Source organism: Numida meleagris, chromosome 14, assembly GCF_002078875.1.
Source record: "Numida meleagris isolate 19003 breed g44 Domestic line chromosome 14, NumMel1.0, whole genome shotgun sequence".
Lineage (NCBI taxonomy): Eukaryota > Metazoa > Chordata > Aves > Galliformes > Numididae > Numida > Numida meleagris.
In genome coordinates this window covers 10,152,558-10,172,941 of record NC_034422.1, presented here as the reverse complement: position 1 = coordinate 10,172,941, position 20,384 = coordinate 10,152,558, and the positions used below count along the sequence as shown (strand labels likewise).

The following is a 20,384-nucleotide window of genomic DNA, read 5'->3' as shown; positions in this document are numbered from 1 at the left end:
ATCTTTAATTAAAATGACTGCAAATGTAAATCAGTGTTTAAAAATTGTATCTTAAGGTTTTTGCTTGCTTATTTTGACATTTTTGGGAACCAGTGTTCCAAATCCCATATACCAGGAGGCACTGGGTAGTGTAGAAGACTGAATATTGACAGTAGTAAATCAGTTAATGAGATCGTGCAAACTTGGTATGAACATGGGAGGCAGATGTTGTGTTGGAAGGGATTTCTGTCATAGTAGAAGTTTCATCCATTAAAACTGGGAATTATTAAAGCCCTTGGTTTAAGACTGTCTTGAAGAGCATGAGACATGGCAGAAAAGTGTTGCTTGGATTTTTGGGCCCAGGTTGTGTGTGCTGTGGTAGTGTTGGTATGTTAGCCCTGGAGTACTGATTCGGTCTCATTTTGTATCAAGTAAGGAGCTTTACAGTTCAGGAGAGAGAAACAGCTTGGCAAAACTTGCTGGAGTTACCAACCCTCGCTCAGTCATCAGTCTTGTTCTTCCCTAAAACAACTCAAAACTATTATGTTTTTTTTTTTTATATTGATATTTTGAGGTCCATAGGGATCAGCGTGTGTTCCGGACTGCTGTGTTGCAACCTCTCCTGCACGTGTCTGCCCTCTGCTAGCTGAGTGCTGAACACCTTTGCAACATTCTCATAGGCTCTGTGGTGGTTCTGGGCAGCCTCGAATACTGGCTGAAGCCTTCACAAGGCATGCCTGCTCCTTTTTGCTCTTGATGTAATTAACGGTGTTAATCTGTGAAGCCTCAGAGCAGAGGTATTCTCCCTTTCTACCAGAGGGCGTTATGGGGTTTCCCATCTGAGCCATGCCTCAGCTCTTCATTGTTCCTGTTGTATTCCTGGGCTGAACTGCAGAGCAGCAAGGTGTTCCTGGTGGGTATTTCCTTACTCTGAAATGGGGGTTTAATGCAGATGTGGCCAGTCAGGCAAGCAAAGGCAAAAACCCAGGGAAGTGTTGGTCCTGCTGTTTCGTGCACCCATGGACTGTGCCTTGCTATGACCCCCTGCTACAACACTGTTGCACATTTACTCAAACTAGGAAGCGTTGCTACATTTCTTTAATTAACGAGTAACCATTTTCACTGCTTTTCTATCTTTTTGTTGCCAAACACCTTGCTGAATCAACTTGCTGCTTGGTTAGGTGTCACCTATTCCCTTGGTTTATCCAGGGAGCAGCTTTCTCTCGGGAGCCTGCTGCTGTAACGTTAGGGCAACGTGCTGTGAGGGGTGGTGAGGGTGAGCTTTCCCTGCCTGGCTGCTCAACCCAACCAGCATCACCAGAGCCTGGCAAAGCCTCCCGCTTCCCACGGGGCTGGTTTTTGCTCTGCCCTGTCTCACCTGGTGTCAGATCTGCTCTTGTGCTGTTGACTGCCTGAATGAACCTCTTAAATGGTTTTGGGGAAGAACTCAGTCCCCGGCATGACCTTACTGTCCCTCTTTGCTTACCGTTGTTAGGCAGCTTGGCTGATGGCAGCGATGCTAGAAGCCTCCAGCAGGCCTCCCCAGGGGGAAAGCAGGCAGCTGCAGCCTCACTGTGCACTGCACGATGCCGGGGGGAGGTGGAGGCTGGGGCTCAGTGGGACTGTGACAGCACAAAGGCACGCAATCACGATGCTGTTTGCATTGGTGAGAAGGGTTTCCATTGCTTATTCAATGGAGTTGATTAGAGCTGAGATTCTGTGTTTTCCCCCAGGTCTCGGTCTGCAGCTCGTTCAGGTTAACCTGCGTGTTTCGTCTCCTCACCCCACGTACTTCGCTCGCCGTGCTGCCGTCCGCTCTCATTTCCAATTTCACACCGACATGCTCTTGACGTATTTATAAACGAGTTCTTATGTCAATCCACTAGAAAACAACCACATACATCCCAGTGAGATATTTCTCTACTCTGTCTCCTGTTGCTGTGGCAATCTTGATTGCTACTGAGCAAAAAGGGTGGCAGACGCTCGTGTCAGCGCCGGAACATCCTGCTTCCTGCATGGTCAGTGCTGTGAAGTGCATCCAGAGCCTGCTGCTGTCTGTCTTGGCAGTGATTTTAACCACACCATATTTTTGATGGGCAAATCTCAAAGGCTTCTGCAGAGAGAAGTAAGTGAGAACATACGTGCTTACTCAGCCGGGGAAGCTGAGGCACAGGAGTGCAGTGATGACACGAGGAGGAGAGCGGTCCCCTTCAGCTCCCTTAGCTGAGCTTTCCTCGGGGTGTTAGGGCAGCCACATCAGAACTTCATCCATGCCTCTCAGCGTGTCATCTCCAGGCTTACCCTCTTCTCTTTCCAGCTGAGAAGGCTGAGGCTCAGCCTGGAACAGGAGACCGGATGGTTTCTGTGTAATTAGTTACTACTAATCAGCTGGCCTCTAGTAGTGGGCTATACGAAGTTAATTGTCTGTCCATAGTAAAATGGCATGAACCATGAGAAAAGAGCATTTTTTCCTTTGCAGTAGGTGGGGGGGGAATGAGAATGGTCTGTTAATGTGATCAGCTGACAGATGGTAACTCGCAGGGGATAATTAACTGTTTGCTCGTACAGGATGTTGAGTGTGTAACAACGCTGTCAGTAGAGACGGCAACAGAAGAAGAGGATTTGGTGCGGCACAGCTCGGAGAGGACCAGAGCCCGCTGCAAGGTGACACTAAAAAGGAGGATCTCTCCCTCCAGTCTGGAACTAACGAGGTAGAGACAATTAAATCCATCTTGCTGAGGGCTGGCAGCTTTCTGCCTCCTGCCTGTGGCTTGCCGTGGCATCGTGGAGCTGAAGGAAAGGAAAAGCTGCCTGACGGCTGGGGGCTCTGAGGTGCTGGGAAGGTTTTCTGCCTCCATCCTGGGGAGAAGGGGAATACATTAGAAAAAAATTATAGGATGTATAAGTCCGGTCTGTTGAGAGCGTTGTAGTAAGGAGCATGTCCCCTGACCGACTTTTATCCCTAGGAGAGAATGAGCTGCAGTGAGTGAGCAGCAGCAGAGTGACATGACTTTGGTGGCCTGTGTCACCAAGGCAGCAAGTGTGCTCCCTGGGTCTGTCCTGCCTGCAGGGCTGTCTGCTATTTTAAGAGAAGAAGACATGGAAATGATGTTGTTTGCAGGCAGCTCTTGTTCTTCCTGCTGCAACAAGCTCTGGGAGCCAGGGTGGAGGGAAAGCAACCTCTGTGTCTTTTTGTGATGCCTCTCTCTCTCCATATATTCTCAAAATCCTTGTTTCTAAAGACAGCTGTCCCAGCAGTGAGGGTTAAGCACAAGTGCATGTGGTGCTGGCAGGATAAGGAGGATGATCAATGAGTTGGAAACCCCTCCCTTCCTCTGGATTTTGAGGACTCTGTGTACAATTTAAAGGAAGGGGGGAAGGCGTCTGTACTGAAGATTTGTCAAACATGTTCCTGGCAGATAAGTTGGTTTTATCGAGTGGCTTGACGTGTAATTCCATGCAGTGCATAGATGTTCATCCGATGTTTACTCAGAGGAAGAGATTTCCTACCCCTTCTAAAAATTAAACTTTGTGTAATGGTGCATTTGCTCAGGGAAAATGAATGTGAAGATGCTGTCAAAGTGTCAGGTCTGTCTGGAACAAGGGTCCTGCAGAAGACAAGTGGCATTAGTGTGTTCAGAGATGTTTCATATAAAATACTGAAGTGCTCATTCTTTTGGGAGCCGTGTTAATTGAACTAAAAGAGGCGCAGTGCCCGGGAGGGAGATGCTGTTCACACCTGGAAAGGCAGAAGTGCTTGCAGAAGGAGTCAGAATAGGTTATTTCTGCTTCAAAATGATGTCAGAAGGAGGTGAGTAATTGTTCTGAAATTACAGTTTTCCACTTGAATCATTTTACCGAAGTCCAGGTATACAAGGGCTGCTCTGAAAGTAATGCCTCCTATTTTACGATGTCAGCCCACGCCATCAGAGGCGGATGCTGGTGGGATGGCAGTAGAGGCTGAACCTTCCCACCAATGTCCCATTACATTTGGTCACTGTGTGACCGATGGCAGCAGAGGGGCAGCCTGATAGAATGGTGGCTGACATGGAAGTGTGGATGAAGCAAAACTATGTTATTCTCCATGTGAAAAAAAAAAATGGCACCTGTTGACATTCATTGATACTCGCTGAGCATCTATAGGGACCAAGTAGTGGATGTTGGCACAGTGAAAGCTGGACTGCGTGGGCAACGTTTTCCTAGCAACTATGCCATCGTAGCAGCTGCGACAGACCACAGGCTTGAAGAGTAATTAAAACACATCACACTCTCACGGCTTCCATGGAGCTGCAAGTCTGCACGCTCCTCTCTTCTCTCAGAAAAACTCGTGCTGAGAAAGTGCCTCCTTAGCCAACCTGGACGTGTGGTTCCTTGGCACCAGGTGGTTTCTCCTCATGGGGTCAGCTGGGCTGCTGCTGGCTGAACAGAGTTCCCCTTTTTGGTACTGAAATAACATGCCAGCTAACACCGTCTCTCTTCTGAAGGCTTCGAGGCTTTTACAACAGTGGAATAATTATTCTGCGTATGGGGAAATGGAGGCAGGGTGACCGTGGCTGCTGCAGCTCACATCCAGAAGTGCTGGCAGAAGCTTGCTGTTTGCCTCAGCTTTCAAAGAAGCAAACCAATCTACATCTGATGAGCACCCTTCCTTCACAGAAACCCACTGATTTCGTAAACCCTGTCACTGACTCTTGTAACAACTGGCTGGAAGGGCGAGTCAGTATCGCTCACGTTGAGGTTTGGCCTTGTAAATACAGATAGCCTGCCGGAGCCCTGTTTGTGCCGGGGGTCAGCATAAGCAATGCTTGGAGTTTGCTTTTTCAGAGGGAGCTTTCTGTCCTAGCAATTTGTTTTGGCCTTGAACCCCTTCTCTGCTGCTGTAAGCTTAACAAGATCCTTTGTCATTCTCCAGGGAAGCTTTCAAACTCACCGCTGCGGGTTTGAATCGGCTTTAAATAAAAGGTGTTCTGTTTCTGAAGTGCCCTGCCCGTGGGCTCTGGAGCACTCTGTGTGCAATCCAAACAGCCAGCACACAAAGCCGTTACAGGTGAAGTGCCCAAGCACGATGACGTGGCAGAGAGCTCCAGGAAAGTGTTTGCAATTGAGTCCTGAAGGAAGAAGGCTTTGTCTGAAAACCCAGCACCAGCAGGTGATGGCTGCGTGTCAAGGTGGGTCTTGTTGATTCTTCGGGGTGGGTGGTTTGTTCCCTGCTTCAGTGCTGAGAGAGAGGGAGGAACAAGCAGAGATAAGGAGATGAGAGCTAGGAGGAAGGAGTTTAAAGCAGCCTCCTGTCTTTTTCCCCTCTGCTAAGGCATTGCCTCCCTGTATCTAAGCCACTTGAATTTGCAGCTTGTGTAACTTGTATCCTGCAAGGAGATTTATAGCCTCGAGAACTTCGATCTGACTTCTCGGTTATGTTTGCAGAGTGAAAGCCCGGTCAAGAAGGCAGATTTGTAGGGCAGGTGGAGGAAGCTGCACACCAGCCTGCAGCCCTGTGTGGAAGGACAGCCTACTGTGTGGAGCTGTGGAGCTGGTCCCAAGGAGGAGGGGATGAAGGAGAGCGACAGCTCAAGGAGCAGGGCAGCGGGGATGCGGAGCTGATGAGCTGTCCTGAAGCAGCTCTGGGGGCTTAAACACCTTGTGCATCCAAACATGTTGTATCTGTGGCCTGAAATCCCATCCTCTCCTGCTGTCAGCAGGAGACACGGTGGCTTCAAACAGCAGCTCCATGTGTCTCATGTAACCATGCTATCTCTAAGCTCCTCCAGCCTGCATCTCCTGGTGTCTCTCCAGTCCTGTGCAAGTGAATTCATTTCCTGCTTGATACTGGCTGGAGTGGCTCCTTCCAGCACAGGGAGCTTTGCCTGCGTGCTCTGCTGTGCAAGGAGAGCGCTTGGTGCTGGCTGTGCAGCTCCCTGCTGTGCCTCAGATATCTATATTTTTAGGGCTTCCCCCCCCTCCCCTTATTTGAAATGGGAAGAGAGAAGATTATGGCACTTGATGATTTAATCAACATAATCTCCAGATAAAACATGCTTCTGCTATACTACTGGGAGATGCTCATTTATGCTGGCGTGCTTCTCCTAAGGTAAATTAAATCATTAGTTTTAAGACTGGATTAGCTACGTGCATCTTAAGAAGGCAGTTCCGTAGTTTTAAAAGCTTCTTGGCTCGGCATTTCTGGGGAGTCATCAAACTCTTTCAGCTCAAGAGCCACGAGAAGTGAAATAGGGACGCAGTGCTGAAATGCTCCGTGCCCTCAGTGCTGGTGCAGGATGCTCAGTGCCTCCTGCCCTGCTCTCAAGTCACTCTCCCGGCTCGTGGGTTCCATGGGGAGCTTCTGGCCCGGGGCTGGGGGATAGCAATTGCTCCTTCGATCCAGCCTGGATCCTGAGCATCTGTTCTCCACTGCAGGACCGAGCTGAGGTGTGTGCGTTGAAGGAGACCTGTGCTGATCACATGGGGAAATTCAGGATGATGCATCGACCTGTTCTTGGCAATGCACCTGAGTAGAGCTGTGCTGTCTGCGTAGCCCAAATCCTGGGTGATCAGCTGGTCTGTTACTACCCAGGGCAAAGAGAAATTGATGGAGGCCCTCTTAGCAGTGTCTGGGCTTTTATGAATGTGATAATGAGGTGCTGTGTGCATCTGTTTTTCAGCACTTATACCCTCCAGACCCAGTTCTGCCCGTGCATTAATGCTCTCCGTCCTAGGAGGATCGTGCTGCCTCTGTCTGTGCATTTGTTGTGCATCTGGGTGCAGGGCTGGGCTGTTGCAAGCACAGGTGGAGGGAGCACGGAGCCACTGCAATTCCCAGGGAAGCTGATAGATGGCTGAACTTGGGATTGCTCAGCTAGGTCAGGCCGCTGGGGTTCATGTCACTGTAAGAGAGGGATCAGCAGAAGTAGGGCAAGGAGCAGAGAGGTTTACATCTGGGTTCCTTGAAAGGTGCAGAGCAGTATCAGGTTCAGAGGCGGATGTCGCTGTGCGATGCTCTCAAGCCAGCTGAAGGCATCGGGTTCTGTGCTCGCTGAGAATTGGTGCAGTACGAGCTGGTACCTCTCTGCTGCTCCCTCTGCTCCCCTCGTGCTGTTCCGTGGGTACCAGCAGAGCAGCCAGTGCCTCGCTGTGACTCATGCAGCCGGCCTCTTGGAATCGTGCATCTTTCACTGCTCTGCTTCGTCTCCCGGGCCATCTGTGGCACCATGTGCTCTGGCTGGAGGGGCTCTGAGTGCTGGTGCCCGTGCTGGTGGCTGGGGACGCGGTCAGGCGGTCCTAGGGCAGCTCTCTTGTGCAGCACTTACATTCTGCTACTGTCTGGCAGTGCTGTGCAAGAGGAAAAAGCAAGTCCTCCTTGCTTCCTGAATTTTGTTTCTCCTGTTGGAATACACAGAGGCATTCTGCTGCTTGGATGTTTGGGGGCGGATGTGCTTTCCTGGAAGCAGAACGTTTGCAGATGATTCACTGCAAAATGTCAATGCAGGTGTATGATGCAGCCTGTTTAGAATGGGGCAGCTCCTGGAGGTTTGTAGGCTTTTGAGGGTTAAAAGCAGCTAAAAGGGCCCTTTGCTACCCTGCAGAAGGGCCCATTGGTGCACTCCAATTCTTCTCCCCTTGCATCATCTTCCTGCATCCCCTGTAGCGAGGGGGCTGCATTCCCAGCCAGAGCAGAGCATTTGCAGGCTTAGAGACAGGGCTGGAAAAAGCCCAGCGTTGTGCTGGGGTGGGCAGGTCGCTGTGTTACTGCAAGAGGAGATGAAAAGATCCCCAAATGGCATTTGTTGCTTCTGACTGCAGACATCAAGGATCTGTCACCGACAGAGCAAAAGGGGGAAATACGATTTCTGGTTTGATCAGGCTGTTTCACTCTTAGAGCTCCGCGGGCTCCAGCCTGGCTAGACATGAAGTGCTGTCAGATGCTTCGTCTGCTTCACCTTTTCCTTTGTGCAGCTATTTCAAGAGGGGCAGGAGAGGCTTTTAATTATAAAGGAACAGAAGCGTTTGCCGTGCACCGACAGAGACACAGGGGCACAGCTGATTTGCAGAATGAATTGTGGCATGGTTTAACGTCTCCCTCAAGCTGTAGCTCCATGCTGATCACCCAAAGCTCGCCCCACGGCCTGGGAGAATCGGGCAGGTCTGTGTTTGGGAGCAGGCAGAGCCATTCATTCCCCCTTTCTCCATCCATGCAGGTGCCTGACAGGGAGCCATCAAACCAAAAGCGGGGGATCATTTATGGAGGTGTTTGTTTGAAGCCAAGTGGACAGGAATCATGTTTCAGAGCCGTAAGAGAAAGAGCTTTTAGCTGTCTTCTTTCTTCCAAAATAGCAACCGCATCACCACGCGCCGTGGGGATGTCAGGGTGAATCTGTTTCACTGACAACAAGATTGTTCTGTCTAGACTGGAAAGCACTGTTTAACTGACTGAGTCTGCAGAATAATTTAAAGGCAAAATACTTTACAGACATTAAGTTTAAACTAAAAAAAAAAACAAAAAAAAAAACAACTAGCTCGACATAGATGATGCCTGATGGATAGCTTGCATGGGGGTGGGCTGGCAGCTCGCTTTGTGATGGCAGCAGCTGACAGATGCCTTCCAACCACAGCAGCCAGGGATGGGTGGTGTGACCTGAAGGCCCATCTGGGTGGACCCAACACAGGACTCGTGTGCAATCCTTGGATCTGCCTGGAGTTTTGCTTTGCAGGGTGCTCAGCCCAGCCCTGCCCGCCTCTCAGTGCCTTGCCCCAGTGTGCTGCTGGCTCTGGTGCCACCGTGCCCGCCGCTGAGGGGACGCAGAAGGGGTTGTGTGGAGGGGATATGAGCCTTGCATTTGCCATCTGTGTGGAGGGGCTGGCAGCCAGGGCTGAGACTCAGATACGTGGTGGTGAGATAGCAGCCCAGCTGGCGGGAGGAATTTACTTTCTTCTGGCAGAAAAGGAAAGATGAAATATTAATAGCGTGGCTCAAAGGCTGGAATAGATTTTTTTTTTTTTCCCCCTCCCTTTGAGGAGGGTTTTCGCTCGGCGCTGCATCAATGTTGCTTGGAGAAGCGGCATCCGCTTGGAGCAGGAGGGATGCCAGCCACCCGGAGGGAGCCAGCAGCGGGCACGGCCCTGGGATGGGCTGTGCTCTGAGCTCAGGGCTTGGCTGAGCACTTCAGATGCACCACAGCCCTGAGACGTGTGCTGTCGTCTCGTTTGGCTCCGGTTCAATGGCAGGGAAATAGAAGTTTTTCTTGTCTCTGTCTTTTCAGATTAGGGCTGCGCCTCTCTTCCTGCAGCACAAGGACGCCCTCGTGTTCACCACCCTGCTTGGCCGAGGGGGATGCGAAATGGGAGAAGCAGAGGGCGCAGCCACGATGTCTGTCCGTCTGTCAGCTCCCTTCAGAAAGGTCCTGCTGGCTCCTGACTTGCCTCTGCTGAGGTCCTGGTGAGTTGAAGCATCTCCAGGAGTCCCGGATGGCTTTCTGAAGTGGAGATGGTGTGAAGGTTTTCTCTCAGGGGCAAGCTCTTCTGTTTGCTGTCTAGAGAGGGCCTTGCTGCCAGGCAATGTGGCACTCCATCTTGAAGCAGAGGTGTGCCATGTCCTAAACTCTCTAAAATTTGAGGCCTCTTACATATACATACATTTTTATATATATGCGTGTCTATGTGTGTATATATATATATATTTTTTCTCCTAAGCAATCACCTGACTTCTTTCTGTGCCTTAGTGGAGCAATTTGGTCGCTGGGTAGGCGGCAGAACCAGCATCCCAAATGGGTGCATTGGCAGGGAAGCAGAGAAGGAGAGATCGCAGCGAGGAGGATTCAGGCTCTGTGCGTTTGCCAAGTGAGCTGGAAGGAGCCGAGTTCGGGGTGTTTGAATCTCTTCCTTCTGTTTCTTTGACATCTCTGTTCTGCTCTCGCTCTGCTAGCTGGTCTGTGCCAGATTCAGAGGTCCTGAGGAGAAGGGAAGACACGAGTTCAGCGTGGTGGGAAACAGATTGAAGCACTCCTAACTTAAAAACTTTGCAAATGCCGGCTGTGAGCGCTGCTTGTTTCCTCCTCAAGTGCGTGCAGAAATGAGGCACGTCGTGGCAGACGTCTACATGCTCAGGTTCAAGTAGCAGGTGAGCAGTGAAATGGGATTTGACCTAGAATCCAGCTTCAGCCTGACCTTAATTCTTGGCTTGTGCCTCATCTGGCAGCACGGGGTAAGGGCAGACAGCAGGAGGGGGCCCCGATGCCCCCCCCCTTGTGCAGCCTTGCCTTCTGTGCTCCCCTGCCTGCCACCCTGCTGCTGCTGCCTTTTGATGGACAGTGTGATTAATTACACTGCTCACGGCCTCTGAAAATTTATTTGGGGTTTTACGCTGGCTGCTGCTTACACAATGGCAAATCTGCCGTGGCTGTGTCCCAGGCAGGTGGCAGCTAATAGGTCAATAGACTGAATCGCCCCATTAGAGCTGTCGAGCCGGGCTGCTGCGATGCAGGCAGGTAGAAGGGAGAGCTGCCGTGCTGAGGAGAAGCCAAGACAGATCTGTTTTAGAAGAAATGTGTCCGGCTGCACTGGTTGGTAGGAAATCGGTCACTTCCCTGATAGCATCCACTACTTTAATAGATCAATTTTTCCACTATAGCTTGTCTGTCTTAAACTTTCCTCTCCCTGCCTCCGCTGCTGTCCTAAAAAGTAGTCTTAATAGGACCTGAGAGCTTTGGAACTCTTTTTTTTTTCTTTTTATTGCCTTTTCCTTGGGGTGTACAGAAAAGAGAGGCTGGAGAGATGGTGATCTGGGGGAAATAGAGAGCTTGGAACAACAAAAAAGCCCCTGAAAATGAAAATGCTGCTAACGCCGAGCAGAAATCAGCCCAACTTGAAATAGCTAGCAGGCACCCAAACAGATGACCCGGTCACCTCTGCCTTTGAGCATTTTGATTCTCAGAGCTGCTGCCAAAGAATTGAAGATGGCATGCCTTGAGCAGATGAAACGCTTGTGCTTGCTTTTTAGAAGGAAAAACTAAGGCAGGGCTATGGCAGAGGCAGGTGCAAACCCTGCAATCCAGGACGGGCTCCTGCCTGGAAGCGACTCGGCATCTCCTACCTCCTGCTGCTTCCTATGCAGTGGGAATGAGTTTCTGGTGACCTGGTGGAAAGCGGCATGAGGGAAGGGGAGCGTGAGCTGCGTTTCTGCACGGCTGTGCCAGCACGAAGGGATAAACCTGCTTTGCTTCACACAGCACTGCGAGCCTGGGGCTGCACGCTGCCCTCCCCTACAGCATGGCACTGCAGTCGGTGACTTGCTCTACGCCTGCCCCAGGATGCTGGTGGGCTGTGTCAGCAGGGCACTGAGCCTCTGCAGCCTGCAGTATCACCTCGTAGTGCTAAAGCTGCTCTATTGGGTGAGAAATGTGCTAGGGTGCCTGTGCTGCCCTCTCCCGCCCTACATACAGTGCCTCCAGCAGACTGCATCCTGGCTGGGAAGGCAGTTCAGGTATCCTGGCTCCTCCTGTTTTCCCCCATTGCTGTTAGGTTTTAATGTTTCTGCGGAGACAGTTTGTATAAAAACCGAAGCACGCTGCGTTTGTTCCATAAAATTTTGTGGGCGGCTTATGCTGACTGTCACCTTTCAGTGCACGGTGAGCAGTTCAGCTTAAAGAAGCATCACCAATGCCGTTATCTCTGCTGCCAGTCCTGCCTGGTAAACCTGCTCTCTCCAGGATGGGTGAGCCCAGGGTGCAAGCCACATCCCCCAGCACCCGTGCAGAGCTTGTGCTCAGCAGCCACGTGCCAGCTTCTCAGTAACAGGCGCTCGGAACACCCATGGCTGCTTAAAAACCATGGAATTAAGAGATGCCATGCAAGCAGTGCTGGAGTACGTGTTGTTTTCAGTGCTTTGGGGAATGGGGTTCAAGTTCTCCCCGTTTTGGAGTAGTTTTGTTTTAGCTTTGTGCTTCAAGAGTGCTGCTGTGCCCGTTCCCTGCCCCGGGGCTGGACACCGAACAATGCAAACATCAGCACTGAAACAGCGACTTGACGGGTCAGGATCTGACTGAGTGCAAGGCTGCATCTCCCATCTGTGTCCCTGCAGGCCAGATCTTCTGGAATCTGGTGCCTTTTGTGAGAGATGGGTGCATGCTCCCAGCACACGCTGCTCCCTCCCTCCCTCAGTAAATGCTGGGCCGCATCCTGTGGCCGCGGTGCCGTGCTTGGCACGAGGGCGCTTTGCTCGTCAGGAGCAGCACGGAGCTGGCTGCTGTGGGAGCTGGTCTCACCAGGCCAGCTGCGCCGAGCAGCGTTTCTCCTTCCTCCTGCCAAGCTCCTAGTACCAGTTTTTCCCCTCCATTTCAGGCACGAGTGCCGCCGGGGGACATCTCCGCAGCCGCCGCGTGCTCTGCGCGCTCCTGGAGGTGCGGATCACAGCGGGCAGCTTGCGGAGCTGTGACAGGCTGCCCCGGCTCTCCGAGCAGAGCCTGTCTCCTCGAGCTCTGCCTCCGTTGCCTGCACAAGCTAATTTCTATCTGGTGGCAATGCTGAGCTGTTCGAAATCACCCAGCCGTTGGAGCTGCAGCCTTGCCCGTGGCTTCCTTCCGAGAAAGAGCTTGCTTTTTACTTAAAGCTTGTGGGGGGGGAGCAAGCTGATTGCTAACAACTGCAACTGCTGCGTTAGCTCTTGCTAAAGGACAGAAGCAGTGGGATGTGGCTGCTCCCGTTGGCAAACGGCCCTCAGCTCTGCCACCATCTCCAGGCAGAAGGGGACTAGCAGGGGCCCGGAGACGGGGGGCTGCTCCCTGCCTTCTGCAGGCAGCAGTGGGAGCAGAAAGCTGCATGGCAGCTCCCTTTAGAGAGCACGAGGCTTTGGGGGAGAAAGTGACTTTTATAGAAATAAAGGAGACTTCCTTTTGGGTCAAGCGCTCTGGAAATGAATGGTTTTGAGATAAAAGCCTTTTTACTCAGGTAACGCAGATTCACATTGCCTAAAGGGAAGTCTGCCTTGTGCTGGGGTATTTTTCCCCTCTGGAGGCATTGTGATTGCTTTTGAAGATGGGTTTTCAGCGTACAAAAGAGAAGAAAGCCGAGAGGAAAAAAGCTTTTAAAAATACCAGGGGTGCCAGTGGTCTGTCTCAGTTTGTCAGCGTGTCTCTCTTGCTCGTCACGCCACTGTTGGGTGCAGGGATTGTTCCTCCTCTTCCCTTCGTGACTTGCTCCTTCCCTCTGGCATCTTGATCAGTCAAGTCTGGGTTTCTTTTTCCCTTTCCAGGCCAACCTCTTGCATGCAGGGCCGCTCTGCAGGCAGGTGCTGTGCTGCGTTGGGTGGGGATTGCCCCAGTGACCTCAGCCTGCTGTGCTGGAGCCGTACCCAGGGCCCGCCGGATGCAGGGGAACACGTGGGTGAAGCACCTTTCTGAAAGAAGTATGAAATGGACTCTTTTCCCATCAGTTTGATCTGAGGAATCTCTTGAAAACGTGCCTTACCCCAAGGACTCGGGGTCCACAAGGGCGTTCTAGCTTTGCTAAGACTTCTGGAAGCATCAGGTTCTCACTTCTCCTTCTGCTTGTTTCTCCTGCCTTGCCCTGGAGGGATGAGACATCTGCAGGGCTCTCCTCTGCTGCTGCTTAGTGTGAAATGTTGTAAAACCCAGGCATTGATTTCTCAATCAAAGGTGCCTGTTTGCTCCTCGCTCTGTGGCTTTAATGCCTGCAAATTCATCTTTCGCTCCCACGCGGTTTGCTTTAAGATTCTGAAATTGGCTGTTGCGCTTCAGAGATTTGGGAAGTGAACAGGTTCAATCAAGCCAATATTATTTGTGCTGGCTCTCAGAGTAGGGGGTTGAGCCAAGCAGAAGCCCAGGTCATGGTGTCTCTCAGGGCTCAGGGGAGACCTGTGCCTGTGTCTGGCCGTGGTGTGGGGCTCCATTGCCTTGCTGGCTCCTGGAAAAAGCTGTGGGTCCTCTTGTCCTGATGGTGAACCTGGGTCCGTGGGTCTGTGAAGGCTGAGGTTGCAGCCTGACCTATGAACAGGCTCCAGAAAAACCTGAAGACCTTAAAATAAACAAAACCCCACCACGTTTCCACCTGCGCGTCTCATATTTTCGTAGGAGTCAACTTTGTTCCCTGTTTTCAGAGCGCTGTAGCTTTGCTGTTCTTGAAGTGCTGTGTAGATGACGCCAGCCTTGCTGAAATGGAGCTGCTTCTGTGGAGGAATGCAACAGCTGGAAGTCGAAAGGATTCCTGCCTCCCGTGGTTGCTGCCCTGCAGTGATGACTGGTGTGCCCTAAGCTGGGAGACTGTGGTCCTCTGCATGCCACGTCGTCTGGGCTCCAACTGCTGCCGCTGGTCAACCTCAGTGTTCCCATCGCTTAAAGGAGTGACGTGGAAAACCCTTCCCAAAGAGCAGAGATGGAGCAGAGCAAAGCAAAGGAGGAGGGAGGACGGAATGCAGGTGACTCCTGGCGCTGATTGTATGCGGCAGAGCTGTCTGGGGGGGGGGGGGCTGGAGGAAGCGTATCAAGGATGTCTCAGCTATTCAAGTGAGAAATCAAATTAAACCTCGAATCAAATAGTAGAGCTGTTCTGTGCTAGGAGTGATGTCAAATTCATTAAAGGTTTCTACACACCAGTCCCCCCAGGAGTTAGTGGAGAGAAAAAACAATGCTTGGTGTCAGGGGGCTGTGCTTTCCTGCTTACCTGGATGTGTTAACGATGTGGGTAGAGGAAGAGAGAATTATCGATTTAACCCCTCAAGGTCCATGCGTGTGGAGCTGGGGCTCCACAGCAATGCTGTTCGTGTGCTGCTGTCAGCAAGCTGGGGTGCATGTCCATGTGTCTGCGCTGCGTGGTGCTGGGTGAGGGCTGGGGACAAAAGCTGCGGCAGGCTGGAGCTGTGGAACGTGCTCTTGTTTGCAGTCCCCTGCTAACAGGCTGGGAGGTGGAGTCACTCGGGCACCCAGCGTGTCTGAGAGTAACCTGGAGGAGATGGAAATACCACCACCGTGCAGCAGTATGTGTCCTGGCTTGCTTGTCGTTGGGCACGAGTCCATGCTTGTTCCGGGCAAGGAAAAGCTCTGGACGACGCGTTGCTCCTTCCATAGGGACAGATTGTCTGGGGGCTGGATGGAGCGCGGGCTTGGCAGGAGGGAGCCTCGAGCTGGGACGGAGCTGCCAGAGCAGTGGCAGAAGAGTCTGCTGGGAACGTGTGATGTGCAGCGTGCCACGGGACTTCAGCTGCAGGGTGAGCTCCCGGGGCGGCACACCAGAGGCTCTGCAAAATCCCAGGGGATCAGCTCGTAGCTGCTTCTCACCGGGGTAGCGAGGCACTCTGGGGAGCTGGCAGCTGGCAGGTGAGGGATGCTGAGCTCCATCCACTGCAAGTGCTGAATGCCAAAGTCATCTCTAGCTGATGTGCTGAGGCCCAGGCTCCTCTAACGCTATCTGATTTTTTTTTTTTTTTTTTAAATCATCCCTGATGCGTGCTGTGCTTTGCCTTAGACGCACTCAAGTGTGGGTTTGATATTTAAAAGCCATTTACAATACAGCTGCCGTGCTGGCAGGAGAAATTAGTCTGACCCTGGGATGTACAAATCCTGGTTTTGCAGCAGAGCAACCCGAGACAGGCAAGGCTGAGTCTCCTCAGGTGCTGTGCCTGCTGCTAGCTCTGCACCAGGGCTCCGCAGCCCACTCACTGCCTTCCCTCCCTTTTCTTTTTGTTAACTTGTAAGATTTATTACATATATATATATTTTTTTTTGGCAAATGTAAGATGCTAGACCTCAATTAAGGCAACGCGTATTAACTTCCAAGATGTAATTTGTTTACGGAACATTCCCATTCACAGCGGCATGCGCTGATAATTGCCACGGTTTGCTTTCCAGCCTTGGATTTGATACAGCTGAGAGCCCGTGAAGGAGGCTGCCGGGTGGGCAGTGCTGGCTCCAGGGTGGGAACATGAGGAGCTTACCTAGGAGCTGACTCTGACCTGGGCACCTTTGCTTTTGCACAAAGCACTCCTTGTCCTGGGGTGTGGGCATGAGCCTGGCTGTGCCTGTTCCCTCTTCTGTGTTAACCCAGCCGTCCCGTGGTGCCTTTTAGCTGTCTCTGCCCCCAGCGTGATCTGTAGGCATCCTCATCCTGCCCCAGCGTTCCTGCAAGGCAGAACAAGCTGCCCGTGTGTGCGCACCTGGAGACGGAGCTGCAGAAAATCAATGGGGCCAGAAGAAAATGAGGCAGTGCGTGCTCGTCCTTCGAGCTGCCAGCAGAGGGGATGGCATCTTTGCAGCATGATGGCTCGTGGCTATTTTTTTTTTTCTCTGGCATGAGCTGTTGCTCTGAGCTGCAGAGACGCTGTACTGAAGCTTTGACATGCTGAGCCCTGTGTCCAATTCCTCCAAAGCACGCTGTTCCATCTACCTTTGAGATGCCAGCTCCTCCAGGGTGAGGTGGGCTGTGCAGCAGAGCTGTCCCTGCTCACACTGTAATCCTCAGCCCTCAGCTGTCAGCATCTTGGATGAGTTCTTGGAGGGTGTCCAGACAAAGACAGGAGAGATTTCAACTGCCGTGATCCCCTGTCCTGTTTTATCTCCATTTCTGACAGCCCGTGTCTGGAAGTGGCAAGGAGAGGAGAGCAGCTCCCTGCATTTGTGGATGGAGAAGCGCTCCTTTCTCTGTCAGCCCGTTGCATTTGCCTGTTTCCTGCAGTACTGATGGACTGTCTCTTGCCTTCTAGACCAGCTGCACCTTCAGGAGAGTGTCCCAGATGGTTCTTTAGGGAAAGAAATTGGAGTCTGATCGGTGGCCAAGAAAAAGTCTCTCATCCAGTATCAAAGCTTTAGCTGCACCTTATGCTTCCCAAAGATGGCTTGGAGAGGGCACAGTGCAGCTGCTCCAGTTCCTCTCGCACTGGGCTCGGGGTGAGTGAGCCTGCACAGGACCTGTGATGAGATCCCTTCCTTGGTCAGGCTCTGGAGGAGCTGCCGGGGCCCTGCTGTGGTCTCCCATGCCCAGCCCGGTCTGCTAATAAAGCAGTTGTTCTGAACGATGGATTTTGCCATCACCTCCAGTTGAGCTTGATCTACGGTGCCTGTCTGTAGGCACAGGCAGCAGTCAGCACTCCCAGGAGCGGGTGGGTGTTCAGGCTGGATTTATTGGCCATCTGGCACGCTGCTGGGCCATTTGTTACCCAGGCCCTTGCTGGAAGGGCCTGTGATGCTGCGGAGAACTCCGTACTGCAGGGAGATTCAGGCTGATTTCTGGGAGCTGGCTGCCAGCTGAGGAGGAAGCAGTGTGGGTGGGAAGCCCTGGCTTTCCAAGTGCCTAAAAACTGAATTTGGACCGCTGCCTGCCCGTTGGTTCCTCTTGAACGGGAGAGAAGAGGCACTGCTCTGGTACAGGTATGGGCAGAGAAACATTGACCTGCTTGTGCCCAGGCTGGGCATGCTGAGGGCTCCTGCCTTCCTCCCCTGAGCTGGAGCTCCTGCTGGTGCATCTGGTGATGCCTCATGGTACGGTGACCGTGGGTTGTGTGGAATGACTTCTCTCTGTGGTTGCCCTGTGGAGCAGGAATCCGGCCCGGAGCATCGCCTGGCCTCTGCGGGGCTGATGCTCGGCAGTTGAGCTCGGTAGCTCCAGGAATTGAAATGCAAATGAAACAGAGAGCCGAGGGGCAAAGGAGCTGCTGGCTTTTTCAATGCTGACCTCCACTGTCGAGAGGAGAATTGTATTCGGGATGTTTGTGTTCTTCCTGCCTTAGCCTGGGCCATGCACTGCCAAGATAAAGGAATGCAATTTCCTCTGCTCGTGTCAAGATCTTATTATGCATCTCCTTAAAGCAAATGGGGAGGGGACAACCCAAGCCCTAGGGAGTTACTGCCATCGCTGCACAGTGCACTAACCCTGGCAGCCCTCAGGGAATGCAGGCTGGCCAGCAGCAGGAGCACTGCCCGGCTGCTGGGGAGCTGCACAAGAGCACAAGTCCCTTGCTCCAGCTTTTCTGCTGCTGGACATACTGGGCGGACGGGGAAGCAGATTTCACTGATACAGATGATCCCTGCTTCAGGATGGAAGGAAGTGCCCCCGCTCCTTGTTTAACGGGAAGGGAAGCCAACCATCTCTTCCCCACGGCGTGCAGGTGGCTGTGCTTTCCGTGTGTGGGTTCTGTTGGGGCTGCAGGCGGCACCTCGAGCTGGCTCAGAGGATGCTGCCCCATCCTGCCAGGTCTCCAAGGTGAGCTGAAGCCGTTCAGGGCTCTGCTGTGGCCAAGCCCCTACCCTGCTCTTGCAGGGTGCAGCGAAGCCAGGAACCCCCCCGTGCTCTTAGGAAAAGGCGCTATCTGGAAACCATCCCCCGTGCTGGAGAAGCCTGGCTCTCTGACAGAAGCATGCTTTAGATAAAGTGCTTTTGTTGGCTTGTTAGATCTATTATTCATGCCTTTATGTACATAGCAGACCCAAGGAGACCAGCTGTGGCCTCCAGCCCAGCCCTTAGCGCAAAGGGGACAGCGGAGATGTGTCCCTGGCAGCAGCAGCTCCTCGTCCCTCCATCTCGGCTCTAATCCCATTCAGCCTCCGTCCTCCGCTTCCCCCCGCTGAGGCTGCGGGCGTGAGAGGCCGGCTGCTTCGTTAGGGCCGAGCAGATTAGCTGTCCCCTCGGGAGCAGCTCGCTCAGCTTGCACTGAGATAACGGGGCCACGTCCTCCCGGCTGCTGGGCTCCTCGGCAGCTGGCGGAGCTGCGATTAGCCTCAATTTATGCAGACTGTTAAACAAACACCTGCAAGGTTCAGGGACGGAGAAGCCAAGCTGTTTTTGCGAGCGGCTGGACGTGTTGTGTTCAAGAGAGTGTGCTGCCCTTCCCTCGCCGTGCTCCTGGAGCTCCCAGCCATCCCCAGCCCCTGCAGAACTGCCCGGGCTGCGAGCACTGTGCTGGCTCTGATGCCGTGCTGGGTTGATTGCAGCGGGGACGAGCACAGTTGTGTCTTCCGGGGCTGCTGCTGTAGCCGACAGTTTCTAAACTTGTTCTGCTCTTATTGCTTCCTCTGCTGTTTGCTTGCCCCTAATATCCAGCAATGGAGCTGCCGTTATCATCAGCGGTGCCATAGGTAGCGTGGCAGGGGCACCGCGATGTCAGCATCTATTGAGGTGCTGGTAAAAGGGCTTAACGTGGAGAAAAGGAAACCCTGCTCCTCCAGAGACCTCGCTGAAGCATTGTGTCTAATTAACCTCAGAGGTGATCGCTTACAGCGGGGTGGTGTGCCAACAAAGAGCCCAGAAATAGGCTCTACGTGAACGCAGCTCGAAGGCACGTGGCTCTCCCTTTGTAAAGCCCGGCGAGACCTGCTGCTGAGTGGGGCTAGAGCTGAACACGGCTGAACTGTTATTATCTGCCTGGAAGTTGGCCTGAAATTGCAGGGGCATTGTTCTGCGTCCTGCATGGATGCGGACGCGCGCGCTCGTTCTGTGCACACGCAAAGCGCTGCAAAAGAGAGATCCCGTATTACACCCATGAGCTCCCAGTTTGGAGAGAGCTGCCGGCCTCTTCCTTTTACCCACAGGAGATGCTGCCGAAACGGCTGCTTTTACCAGCCCAGCTGTTCCTGCTGGTTCTCTGGGTGCTTCGGGGCACCAGCCCCACTGCAGCTGCAGCAGTGCCACCTCCTCCATGTGCTGCGTGCTTCTGTGTGGGAGCTGCATGGATTTCTTCTTCGCTGGGTGTTTTCTTCACGTCCTAAGGGAATTCTTTCCATGAACTCCTCTGTTGTTTTTTTTTTTTTCTTTTCTCTTCCTCAGGTATCTACAGAAATCCTGCGTTTCCAGCCAAGGACGTGCTGGATTTACAGTTGCCTACCACTGTTAATGCATTCTCGTCTGCATGGTCGTGTGAAGGTAAGATCTGCAGCAACCACATCACCCGCTGTTCTTCTTTCCATCCTCCACTCTTGGTTTCCACGCCGCTCCAGGATGTTCTTCCTACCCTATATTTCTGCAGTCGTTTTACTAAGCCTTTCTTACGCAAAGGGGGAAAAGTGGAGGCAGCTCGGCAGTTTACCAGGTGTCCCCCTGGGGAGCAGAACCTTGTGGCAGCGGGTTTGGGGTTAGGTTTGGGGGAGGAGAGCATCTCCTAGCACCCCTTGCTGCAAAGGGGGTGCGGGGCTGCTCGTGTCCAGCAGGGCACAAGAAAAGGACGAGCTGTGCACACTGCCTGGCCCCTACACCGTGGTGATCAGTGGGTGGTTTACCCAAAGAGGGCAGTGCCGTGCCACGTTCCTCCCCAGCTCGTCGCTGCGTAAAGCCAGAAGGGCTCTCTGCAGAGCTTGGTGGAAGCAGTGAGCATCAAGGGTTTCTTGAGGGGAAAATCACCGTGGCTCATGATGAGGCAGTTGTTTTTCAGAGCTGTAGCAATTACTTAAAAAAAAAAACCAAAAAACAAACCAAAA

At 52.6% G+C, this 20,384-nt stretch overlaps 1 protein-coding gene across 25 annotated transcripts in view; it reads left to right on the top strand.

Annotated features, from left to right (window-relative positions):
• Positions 1–20,384, top strand: part of SUDS3 (SDS3 homolog, SIN3A corepressor complex component) — a 61,187-nt gene that overhangs the window by 24,513 nt on the left and 16,290 nt on the right. For 8 of the 25 annotated variants that reach the window (XR_002443343.1, XR_002443344.1, XR_002443336.1 and 5 more), the window contains exons 13-17: positions 1,713–5,147; positions 9,234–9,409; positions 9,896–10,090; positions 12,310–14,401; positions 19,738–19,833. The gene's annotated coding sequence lies outside the window, so the exon portion shown is untranslated. Of the gene's footprint in view, positions 1–1,712; positions 5,148–8,171; positions 8,265–9,233; positions 9,410–9,692; positions 9,811–9,895; positions 10,091–12,309; positions 14,402–14,865; positions 14,960–15,050; positions 15,191–19,737; positions 19,834–20,384 lie in introns of all 25 variants that reach the window. The other 17 variants (XR_002443351.1, XR_002443345.1, XR_002443349.1 and 14 more) reach the window with 16 other exon arrangements.